General features: G+C 45.7%; 1 long non-coding RNA gene across 2 annotated transcripts; it reads right to left on the bottom strand.

Moving 5' to 3' along the window:
* Positions 1-2,897: 2,897 nt before the first annotated feature.
* On the bottom strand, positions 2,898-7,925 carry LOC121043188 (uncharacterized). Of its 2 annotated transcripts, none has more exons than XR_005796716.1 (3): positions 7,717-7,925; positions 6,624-6,718; positions 2,898-3,025 (listed from the first exon to the last, which is right to left on the bottom strand). It is a non-coding gene; the product is annotated as an uncharacterized LOC121043188 (long non-coding RNA). The 2 variants fall into 2 exon arrangements; XR_005796717.1 differs by lacking the exon at positions 2,898-3,025 and adding an exon at positions 6,020-6,243.
* Positions 7,926-12,008: the final 4,083 nt, after the last annotated feature.

The following is a 12,008-nucleotide window of genomic DNA, read 5'->3' as shown; positions in this document are numbered from 1 at the left end:
ATGAGATCATTGATATTTCAAGTAGCAAGCTTGGAAATGCCTTGAAAAATTAATTCCCTGTTGTACGTGTATATCCTGTGGAATGGGCGTTGAGGCTATGGTGTTGTGTTCTCGTATGGTTTTTCTAGGGAGACAGCCATGTGGGTGGTGGGTGTATCTTCTAAGAAGCCTGAAGCCTTTCTCTAGGGCAGCCACCTGGGAAATAAGTGGGTCCTCAGACAGGAAGTGAAACTGAAGGGTGGGTTTGAGGTTGCATGGAAGAAGAGGCTTGGTCTTGCGTTCTTAGTCTGTAGCTATGCCTTCCAATATAGGGGCCACTAGACACATGAAGCTGTTGAGCACGTGAAATATGCTCTCTCGGGGCGCCTGGGTGGCTCAGTTGGATAAGCGGCTGACTTCGGCTCACATCACAATCTCACAGCTTGTGAGTTCGAGGCCTGCATCCGGCTCCGTGCTGACAGCTCAGAGCCCGGGGCCTGCTTTGGATTCTGTGTCTCCCTCTTTCTCTCTCTCTCTCTCTCTTTCTGTCCCTCCACTGCTCCTGCTCTGTCTCTCTGTCTCTCTGCCTCTCAAAAGTAAACATTAAAAAAATTTTTTAAAAGAAATATGCTGCCTGAATTGAGATCTGCAGCAAATTCAATACATACCAGATTTCAAACTTAATACAAAAAATATTAAATAATTTTTATTTTTATTTTTATTTTGATTATTTGTTGAAATGATAATATTTTGGATATAGCGGGTTAAATAAAGTACATTATTAAAATGAATTTCACTTATTTTTCTTTACTTTACCAAAGCTACTAAGACTTTTGAAATTCCGTATGTGGGGGGTGCCTGGGTGGCTCAGTTAGCTAAATGTCTTACTCCGGATTTTGGCTCAGGTCATGGTCTTGCAATCATGAGATTGAGCCCCACATCGGGCTTCATGCTGAGCATGGAACCTGCTTAAGAATCTCTCTCTCCTCCTCTGCTCCTCTCCCCTCCCTAAAGAAAGAAATAAATAAACTTAAAAATAAAAATAAAATTCCATATGTGGCTCACATCATATTTCTTTTGGACAGGACTAGTCTGGGGTAAAGAGGGGGTCTCGACATCTCTGAATGTCCTCCTGGGTGGAATTGTTTAGGCAGAAGACGACATAAGCCTGAAAGCCTGAAAACTAAGCCAGGTCTTGTCAAAGAAGAATGACTTCTGAGCGTCTCTTTCTCGTTTCCACTATCAGTAAAGGCTTTCTTTCTGGGGTCCGCATGTGCTGGGCACCCTGCTAGATACTGAAGCTATAGGATAAACCAGGTGGAGATGGTCTTGCCCTTACGAAGCATGATTCAATCCCTCTCCTCGGACATTTTCCCTTCACTGCTGCCACCCTTGGAGGAAAGCCAGTGGGGGAAGGAAGCACAGCACTTGTTATTACTTTTGTTTGTTTGCAATTGTGATGAAATTTGTGGAATGCTTGCTCTGCCTTCTTCAGGCTCAGTGAATGCCTTGTCTCGCTGAAAGTTCACTCATAATTCTACAAAGCAGGAATTATTATTATTCCCATAAAGAGCAAGAAACTGAGGCATGAAGAAGGAAAATGACTTGCCCAAGCCACACAGCTGGTTAGAGACAAAGCCCAGATTGAAACTCAGATCTGCCTTAATCCCGTTCCCGCTGGCAAGTGCTATAACCCTACACTTCATTTCCTCCTCAATACACCGGCGACACTCATACTAATGGCTCCAGTTCATGGATATTTATTATGTGTAGGCACTGTCCTAAGGGCTTGATGCTTACATATTTACTCCTCACAATTCCCTTCAGGACTGTGGTTCTTGTCATTATTATTATTATTATACAAATGAGGAAACTGAGTCCCAGAAATTGAAGGAACAGGTTCAAGATCATACAGCTACTAAATTGTGGCATTATTTGAATGTTAGTCCTCCTACATTTAGAGTTCTCTAAAGATTCCATCTTTTGAAAATACCCATAAAAGATATTTTTTTTAATGTATCTGGTAGGGGGTGCGTGGGTGGCTCAGTCGGTTAAGCGTCTGACTTTGGCTCAGGGCATGATCTAACTGTTCTCCAGTTTGAACCCCGCTTGGGGCTCTGTGCTGGCAGCTCAGAGCCTGGAGCCTGCTTCCAACTCTGTGTTTCCCTCTCTCTGCTCCTCCCCCACTCATGCGTACACACACTCTCTCTCTCTCTCTCTCTCTCTCTCAAAAATAAATAAGCATTAAAAAAATGTGTTTGGTAGCTAAAAGCCAACTCTCTTTGATTAGGGACTAATATCTCAAGCCATTTTAGAGAGAGGAATGAGGACTTTCTAGAGCTACTCTCTCCTCCCTTAAGCAGCCAGAGGAGAAAAACACTGTCTGATGCAATTCAAAGAAGGTACAAATCCTCCTAAACTCATCCTTCAGAGTTGGAAACATTCTGCATGGTCATCAGTCCAAACCTCTCATTTCACAGATGAGCAAATGAGAGATAAAGGGACTTGCCTGAGGCCACACAACTGGTTTGTAGCAGAGCAGGACTGGAGCATGTGTAGTTTCTCACAGTGTTTGACTCTCTCCATAACCTACACAGCCTCCCGAGGTCTGAGGAGGTCTGGGGAAATTGGAGGGAGGAAGTGAGCTGCACTATTGGCTGACAGGAAGCAAAGCTAACACTGTCTCGTCGCACGCACAGTTTCTATGCCGTCCCCAAAGCAAATTGAGCACAGCACTGAGCAGGGTCCTGCGGGAGAACCACTAGGCCAGTCCATGCTTGCTTTAAAATCCACAGCACACCACTGCTGTGACAGGCAAACAGGACAAACCATAGAAAAACAGCATTAACTGTGCACGTGAAAACAGAGGCTTTTTCTTTAGTTGCTTTTTTTTTTCTTTTAATCATGTGCAATTCCAGGCTTTTTCAGAGGGAGTGTGTGTCACTGGATAGAGCAGCAGTGATTCTTGACCGGCTGGACAGGTTTAGGAAGTTGTGTTGAGGAGGAGACGCCTCCATGAGACGCAGATGACTCTCCGTTGCTGATCCTGGAAAATTTCACACACAGTGACAAAATTTTAATTAGCAACCTGGACCTAAAGCTGTTCCTGGATGCTACTCACCAGGCATCAAGCTGTTCGATGGCTCAGGAGCCCACCAAACCGGGACTTGCTGTCTATCCCTGCACACACTGACACTTTTCACTTTTGTCCAGGGTGTTCTCCCTTCCTGCCGTCTCTCTCCTTCCTGACACTTATTTTGGACGCACTCTTCCCTCAGGCCTTGCTCAAAGGTCAGAAATGTCTTGAAGCTTTTCCAGACCACTTTCAGCTGCTAATCACTCCTTTTCAGCAGTCTTAAGACGAAGGTCCCACTGCACTTAGCACCTAGTTAACTAGTTCATAGTTGGTTTGCATTTACCCGTCTCTTTACGTGTATGTTCTGTCTCCTGAACTGTAATTAAGCCACTCAAAGCAAGGGATAGATCTGGTTCTCCCCATGAATCCCAGATTCCTTCCTGGCACAGAGCTATGAGAGCAGCAGGCATTCAGTAAACCTCGGCTACTACTGATGACAGTATGATGATAATGTCGATGCAGGAGAAGGAAAAGGAGAGGCAGAGAAAGATAGAAAGTAAATCCTGTTCAAGTAAAACGGTCATAGAAAACCTACGGGACAAATTGGATTACTACAGAAACCAAGCTCCAGGCCAAAGAAAAGTGGTACAAATGATCAAATTTATGTCTGTGAGACTTGTGCCTGCCACATTTGTCACACCTGGTTCCACAGGCCATTTCATTGGTATTCAGTGCAACACAGGATCTTCTTATTTCCCTCCTTGAGGAGCTCACTATCACGGTTAATTTTAAATGTCAACTTGACCGGGCCACAGGGCACACAGACGTTGGGTCAAACATTATTCTAGGTGTAATGTGAGGGTGTTGCTGGATGAGATTAGGATTTGTGTCAGTAGACTGGTAAACGGATTGCCCTCCCTGATGTGGGTGGGCCTCCTCCAATCAGTTGAAGGCCTGAATTAAAAAAAGAAAGATTGAGTAAGACAGATCTCCTTCTGCCTGATTGATGAGCTGGAACATCAGTCTTTTCCAGCCTTCATTATTGAACTGAAAATTTGACTCTTCTTGGGTCTCAAACCTTCTGTTTAGACTAGAACTGACACCATCAGCTCTCCTGGATCTCCAGCTTGCTCACTGCAGATCTTGGGACTTCTCAGTCTCCATAATCACATGCGATCTGTATCCATAGCTCTATATTTATATCTGTATCTCCTATTGATTCTTTCTCTCTGGAGAACCTTCACTAATTCGCCCACCTAGCTGGCCTTCTTAACTGAGCAGCAGAAGTCCGGACTCCGCCACAGCACGGAAGATATAAACTGGAAGAAAAGGATAATACCAAGATATGGGTAACTACATCTTGACCTCGGGTTTGTGGCCATTTGTCTAGCCCTATATTTCCCACATCAAGGCGTCTTCATTTGGCAATTACATCTAAAATCTGTTGTGTTGTCACCTAAAACTAAGGTTCTTATTTTTCTCTTAATGTCTTCTCCAGTTCATGACAAGCCCCATCAGTGACAAACCTATTATATGGTAAGAACTGAGAGGCAACTTTGCATGCCCCACCTCCATCTGCCCAATTCTTATTCCTTTGACAGAAAAAATCCTTTGGGTTAAGATGTCATGTTACCAGGAGAGTCCGTTTAGAATGCAAATAGCCATGGAAGAAGACCTATTAACGTTAGTATCTTGGCATGCACCCATTCCTAGATGCCACCTTGAGAGTGGAGACCAAAGGAATGAGACACAACACAGTACAGTTTCAGAGGAGGCAGAGGGAAAGATGTTGGGGGACTGGCTGGGGAGGACCAGCTTGGGTGGGACACAGCCTTGGGAAGTCCCACACAGTCAGATGTCAGTAAAGGCAAGAGAGACAGGATGCAGAAGGAGGACAGGGGCTAAGGAAAGAGGCCTGGAAAGAAATCAAGAGAAGGTCAGAGTCCCAAAAGGGGGAGGGCACTAGGCTAATATTTTGCCAGTTGGACACTTGTGTTAGGACTGGCTCTGGTACCGTTTCTCCAGGCCTGAGCCCAGATACTCTTATCAGCTCTCTCCTCCCTTGGCCTCTCTCACCTCCCTCGTGATCTCTCACTAAATCCTGCTGTTTTCAATTCCATGTCGCTTGGATCCTGCCTTCATGTCTGGTTCCCAGATACAATTCTGCTGCTGTCGGCCCTGAGGGTCACACCAGGACTGTGTTCCACCCTTCATCCTGGTTCCATCCTTGCGGGATATATCTCCCACTTCAAAAATCACCTCCCTCTCATGTGGGTGATCCCAACACTCCCTTCTCCCCGGGGCCACCTGTGACTTCAAAGACACGCGCTAGTAAGTGAAACTCCTGACTCTCCCTTAACGGACTCCTAACCTGCTCCCTACCTAAGGTCCTTTTTAGGAATAGCTAACACTCGTATAGTGAATTACAGTTTATGGAAATATTGCCATCAACTATAACCTGGCTGGCACCCCCAACACGGAAACCACCCAGGCAAAGACCACTCGGGCTTCTATTGGTCATTATTGCCAAAGCCAATGAATACCTTTCATTTATTGTCTTGCCCTTCTCTTTGCCACCTGTGGCATAATTCAACATACTTTCATTTTTGTTACTCTCCCCTGCCCGTCTCCCTGGCATGACTGTATGCCACTTCTTCACGGCACTGGCTGTAGCCTTTGTCCACTCAGCCTCCCTCTCCTCACCTTGGTAACTGCCCCCACCTCCCTGAAGAGAGTGAGCAACAACCCCTGTGGGCCAAGCATAAAACCAAATCTCTCTGCCCTCAGTAATTGAGCCAGAGATGGGTCACACGTCCCAAATCAGGCCAGTTTTCCACCAGGACTTTCTAAATGAAGCTGGTTGGGGCACACCTTTAATGGATCTGTGTTGCTGTATAACAAATACTCCCAAAATCTCAGTGGCTTATAACAACCAATATTTATTTTCTCATCCATGAGTCTGTAGGCCCGATGTGGCCAGGATTGGCCTCAGGTGTGCTTCCCAGGCTTCATTCCCTCTGGACCAGCGGCTACTTAGGGCCTACTCTTCTCAGAAGAGAGCCCAGGAATACAGAGCAAGATGAAACACAGGATGCCTCAGATGGCCTTGACCCAGAACTGTCACATTGTCACTATCCACATTTCCAAAGCAGACCGTGTGGCCAAACCCAGCATCACTGAGAAGCTGCCTGTAAGTGGGAGGAATTGCAGTCACTTGGTAATTGGAGGGGAGGGGGGGGAGGAGTGGGAGTGGATAATACAAATATCCCTGCATGGGAGTGGGGCACAAAGAACCGGGAACAGTAACCAACCTGTCACACTCCCTTTACCTTTCTGAACCCAGGCTCAGACATTAGGAGTGGATGGACATTAGGAGTTGCCCTGGCCATGCCCCCACCATGTGGGGCTGGACTGAGGATGAAGCCCGTGCCCAAAAATCAGTTCCTGGATCTAGTGGTCCGGCTCCATCCCTGCCGTCCCAGGTTTTAGTTATCAGTTACTGAACTTCCCTTTGGTTTGGGATTCTGTCATTCACTCGCCAAGAGGACCGGCAAGTTTCTTCTCTTACCTCTCAAGTGGTCCTTGTTGGCCTTGTGTTCTGCACTCGGCTCTTCTCTCTCTAGAAAAGGAAGGAGTCAGCAAACTCTGGTTTGTGCCAGCCACCTGTTTTTTGTAAACAAAGCTTTATTGGAACACAGCCATGCACATTAATTTACATACTGCCTGTAGCTGTTTCTACACTGCACTGGGAGAGTTGGATAGTTATGGTAAGAGACCATATGGTCCACAAAACCTATTTACTATTTGGCCCTTTATAGAAAAAGTTTGCCTGGTCCTACTCCAAAAGATGGAGGCCATGTGGTTTCCCTGGCCAGTCTCATCCACCTGCACACTGGTGACTCCCAAATCTCTCTGGCCCCAGACCTCACCCCTGCATCTTAGGATAATCGTGCACATCGTTTTCTGCTCAGATGCCCCACAAGCTCCTCAAATTCAAGGAGCCTTCAACTCCAGCTGAGCTCACCCTCTCCCCCTAAACAGAATCCTCTTTCCTAGTCCCCAGTGTGGGCAAGTTGTGCTGCCTTAGCAGCCGGTAGCCCAAACTAGAACACATCGTAGACTCTCTCTTTTCTCTCCTCCCCCTTCTTCCCTTCTTCTCTTTCCCTCCCCTGCCCCATCAACAGGTTGTGCTGGTTTTGCTTGGAAACATTTCTGAAATCTCTCCACTCTCCAGCCGTCACGTATCCTCACTTGAGTCATTGCAGCCTCTTAACTTGTCTCTCTGTCTCTGGTGTTTTCCACCTAAACCATCCCTGCCCTTCCGGGAGGGAATCTTTTAAAGCACCAATCCTGACCTGTTGTAAACTTACTCAGTGGCTTCCATTAGGAGTCAAGTCCAACCTTGATACCCCAGCACACGAAACCTAAATTTCCTGGCCCTGCTGGTCCTCCTGTCCCTATTCTAGGGTAGATCTCCTCTCACCCAAGACTAATGTGGAAATATGCACACTATGCTGTCTCTGGCCTCTGGTCTTGGTTTATGCCTGTCCCTGCTGTCAGCCCTCCTCACCCCCACCCCTCTTCTGCACTGGCTAACTCATCCTTCAGGATTCAGAACACTCATCACCCCCTTCTAGATGACCCTCTCAGGTACCACTTACCTTCCCAAGCTGAGCTGTGAACAACTTTTTTCTTGTCTCCCAGCTCTCACCCTAAAATTACCTGTTTACCTGTCTGCTCACATCGCTGTCAGCCCCTGGGGCACAGAGCCCATGCTTTATTCATCCCTGTGCCTCTGGCTCCTGGAACCAAGTGTTTGGTGAACAGAGCTGACTGTAAGGTGTTTCTCGCTCATATTACCAAGTACTGAATGTTTACAACAGCCTTTGAAATATCATTCCCAACCTTATGAATTAGGAAACTGACTTTCAGAGAATTTGCCCAAAGCCATGCCGCTGATAAGGAATAGAAGACTGAACTTAAATCCAGGTCTACCGACCTTGAACTGTTGGGAAATTTTGACCACAAAACCTTGCTTTTTTTTTTTTCTTGATTAATCCATTTTATTAGTTATAAAATATATCACAGTTATGAAAGTTATGTCACAAGACATAAATGTGTATCTTTTGTAGTAATAATAAAATAAAAAAATAAATAAAAATAAAAATTTCTATAAAGAGCTCTGTTATCCTGGTGCACCTCTCCTACTATCAGTGTGCAGAAGTTTCTCTGAGGTATACACCTAAGAGTGAAATTCATATATGCACCTTCACCTTTACCAAATAATGCCAAATTTGCCCAATGTCAATAGCATCAGCAATGAAAAGGAGTTTCTGTTACTCCACATCCTTACCAATGTTTGGTATGTGCTGTGGTCTGAATGTTTATGTCCCCCCCCCTCAAAATTCATGTGTGAAAATCCGAGCCTCCCCAAAGATTAATAGTAATTGTAGGTGAGGCCTTAGGAAGTGGAGCCTTTATAAATGGGATTAGCACCTTATAAAAGAGGCTCCAGAGAAATCTCTAGCCCGTTCTACCATGTGAGAACACGGCAAGAAGGTGCTGGCTATGAACCAAGAAGAGGGTCTTCCTGAATGTGACCATGCTGATGCCTTGATCTTAGACTTCCCATCCTCAAAGCTGTGAGCCAAGAATTTCTGTCGTTTGTAAGCTATCCAGTCAGTAGTATTTTGTTATAGCAGCCCCAATGAACTGAGACAATATAAATTTAAAAAAATTTTTTTGCTTTCCTGATTATCGGTGAGATGGAACCATTTTATATAGTTATCAGTCATTTTACTTTCCCTTATGAAAAATGCCTGTTTATGTGTTTGCCTATTTTTCCACTGGGTTATCTGGCATTTTCTTATTGACCCATGGGAGTTATTTATATATTCTGGATGTGAGCCCCTGTCAGTTATGTGTCGTGACAAATAATGTTCTCACTTTATGACTTATCTCTTTATATTTTATGGTCTTGATTTATGAAAGTTCTTAACTTTTATTACAATTGCGTGTATCAATCTTAACCTCTGTGGTTTGTATTTTGTGTGTGTGTGTGTGTATATTTGTTTGTTTAAGGAATTCTTCCCTCCCCCAAAGTCATCAATAGTAAAAGATAGCATTTACTGAGTACTCTCTATGTTTCAGTACTCATTATCCCCCTTTTACAGATGATGAATGCAAAGCACAGAGAAGTCAAGCAACTCCACAGCAAATCAGCCGTGGAGTCAGGTTTTAGCTTCAAATGATGTGGCATCTGACTAGAATTCCTTGAGTTAACTGAGGAACAGACCTCCACCATTTCAGCACTAAAAATAGGCAGTTGATTAAAGGCTTTTGGTGTCCTGTAAAGTGAACAGGACATCCCCTGAAGAAACCTCCTAAGAGGTAGAGGCCGTCACAAACCCCAGAGCAGCCTCCAGCAACTCCTACGCAGCCGGGACCAAAATAGCTCACATAGCATTCCTGCCGCCTCCTTGTGAACTGTGTGGAAAAGAACATTGGTCACGAATTCTTTGTTCCAACCACCCCCACACACCAGGACAGCCACAGCAAGTTCAGGGGCATCTTGGAATCTGGAGAACAGCGTGTCACCGGCTACACATCACACGGACCTAGTCCGTACCAAGTGCTGTCTTCCTCCACAATTAGAAGTTGTTTAAATAAATGCAAAGAAACAGAAAATGATTTTTTTTTAATTAAAAAATAAGATGGGGGCGCCTGGGTGGCTCAGTCGGTTGAGCGTCTGACTTCAGCTCGGGTCGTGATCTCCAGTTTGTGGGTTCAAGCCCCACATCGGGCTCTGTGCTGACAGCTCGGAGCTTGGACCCTGCTTTAGATTCTGTGTCTCCCTCTCTCTCTCTGCCCCTTCCCTGCTCACACTTGTCTCTCTCTGTCTCTCAACAATAAATAAATATTAAAAAAAATTTTTTTAAAGAAATAAAAAATAAAATGGGAGTGAATTGAGTGTAGCAGAGTATGGGGGTCAGATTATAAAGTGTCTCATATGCCAAGCTTAAGAAGTGTGAACGTTATTGTGTCCATGGAGAGGTTTGGTAGCATTTTAAACAGCAAAGTAACACGATCCATTTATTATCTTGCTTGTTAGAGACTGTATGACTAGTTACAATCTGGCTGATAGAATATATTAAGCAGTGGTTGTGCCAGGCTCTGCGGATAGTACCCTCCCACCCCATCCTGGTTTCTTCCTTGCTGACAGAGCTCGCCTCCCACTTTGGAGACTGGAAATGCTCAAGAATCACTTTTCCAGCCTCCCTTGCTGGTAGAACGTGGATGGGCATGTGACCCTAATCCTAGCTAATGGGACCTGAAGGGGAGTCTGCTGGGAGAGTTTGAAAAGGTTTTCCTCTCCAGTAAAAAGATGCATCAGAAGAAATGCCTTGACTTTTCTCTAAATGCGGTCATGTTTGCATGCGATGCCTGGAGCTGCCACTGCGCAAAGGGAAAAGCCTGATACATGAGGCATAGTAGAGCACAAAGATGCAAGTGATGACATCACAGAGCCACATAGAACCACATTCCCTCCAGAGATAACAGGTGTTTTTTCTCTAAGCCACTTGCATTGGGATATTCTGTGACTTGTACCCTAAAGCATCTCAACTGATGGAAGCATTAATAAATCGCCAACACAATGTGATATTACAGAAGATATTTAAAAAAACATTCTTCCTTCAGATATTAATTTGAAAAAATGAACCTCTTAAAATTGCAAGTAGTTAGCTACCATATTAACTGTTCCTTGAACGTTTTGGGTGCTCAAGCAAAAAACTGCAGAACTTGGTGATTACTTGCCTTCATACTTCTCTACCTAAAATGATTTTTTTTTCTCATTTCCTTCTCTCACCCGTGCACTTCCCCTAACAAACACTGAAAACTTTCTCCCAGTTTTTCCACTAGGCAACTATTCTCTCTTCATGAAGTTCTCTCTGTAATGAAGTCATGGCAGTCAAAACACGTTATGTAAGAAGAACCTCAGCATTTTGTGAACAAAAGAATTGTAAGTTCCAGTGCTTCAAGCAGCAATATAGAATCCCAAAAATCTCAAGATATCTTACAAATCCTTTGTAGTAAACCCAGTAGAGTTAAAAAAAATTTTTTTTACGTTTTATTTATTTTTGACACACACACACACACACACACACACACACACACACACACACACACAGGGCCTGAGCAGGGGAGGGGCAGAGAGAGAGAGGGAGACACAGAATCTGAAGCAGGCTCCAGGCTCTGAGCTGTCAGCACAGAGCTCCCATGTGGGGCTCGAACTCGCAGACCGCAGATCATGGCCTGAGCTGAAGTTGGGTGGTTAACCGACTGAGGACACCCAGGCGCCCCCGATTCTAACTTCTTAGATCCAGTAGCTGGCAAAGTTTCCGCAACTCCTTCTGGTTTCATCGGAAGGAAAACCCATTTCTGAAACAAACGTTGGGGTCCTCCATCCTCCAGCTCCGCAGATTCCTTCCTTCCTTGCAGGGATATTTACTGAGGACCTATCAATTGTTGGCATCGAGATGTAATCGATCCAACCTTTATTCTCGTGTTGCTTACAGTATTTCCGGGAACTCGTGACTTTCCCACATACAAACAACTTTGAAAAAGCAAGTGAGAAAAGTCATAGCTGGAGCTGCCAGGTACAGACCGGGCGAAGGGAGGAAGGTGGCTGGCCGCGCTGGGTTGGGTGCGTTTGTCTCCCATCCACTTCCGTGCGTTGCTGCCCGAGCGCTGGCCGGGGCTGGCAGCGAGACACCTCCCTCCCGGCCCTGCAGGTGCGGTCCCCCCGGCGCGCTCGGGGGATCCGCCCTGCGCGGTCTAGTGCGCCGCGAGCCGTGCCGGGAGGCCGCGGCCGGCCGGGCTCCCCGCGGGCACCTGGCGCGGGAAGACTGAGGCCACGCGGGGCGGGAGCCGCACCTGCCGCCGCGCGGGGGGG

The sequence above is a fragment of the Herpailurus yagouaroundi genome, unplaced genomic scaffold, assembly GCF_014898765.1.
Source record: "Herpailurus yagouaroundi ecotype Mexico unplaced genomic scaffold, PumYag 186, whole genome shotgun sequence".
In the NCBI taxonomy this organism is placed as follows: domain Eukaryota; kingdom Metazoa; phylum Chordata; class Mammalia; order Carnivora; family Felidae; genus Herpailurus; species Herpailurus yagouaroundi.
This window is presented reverse-complemented; position numbering and strand designations above follow the sequence as displayed.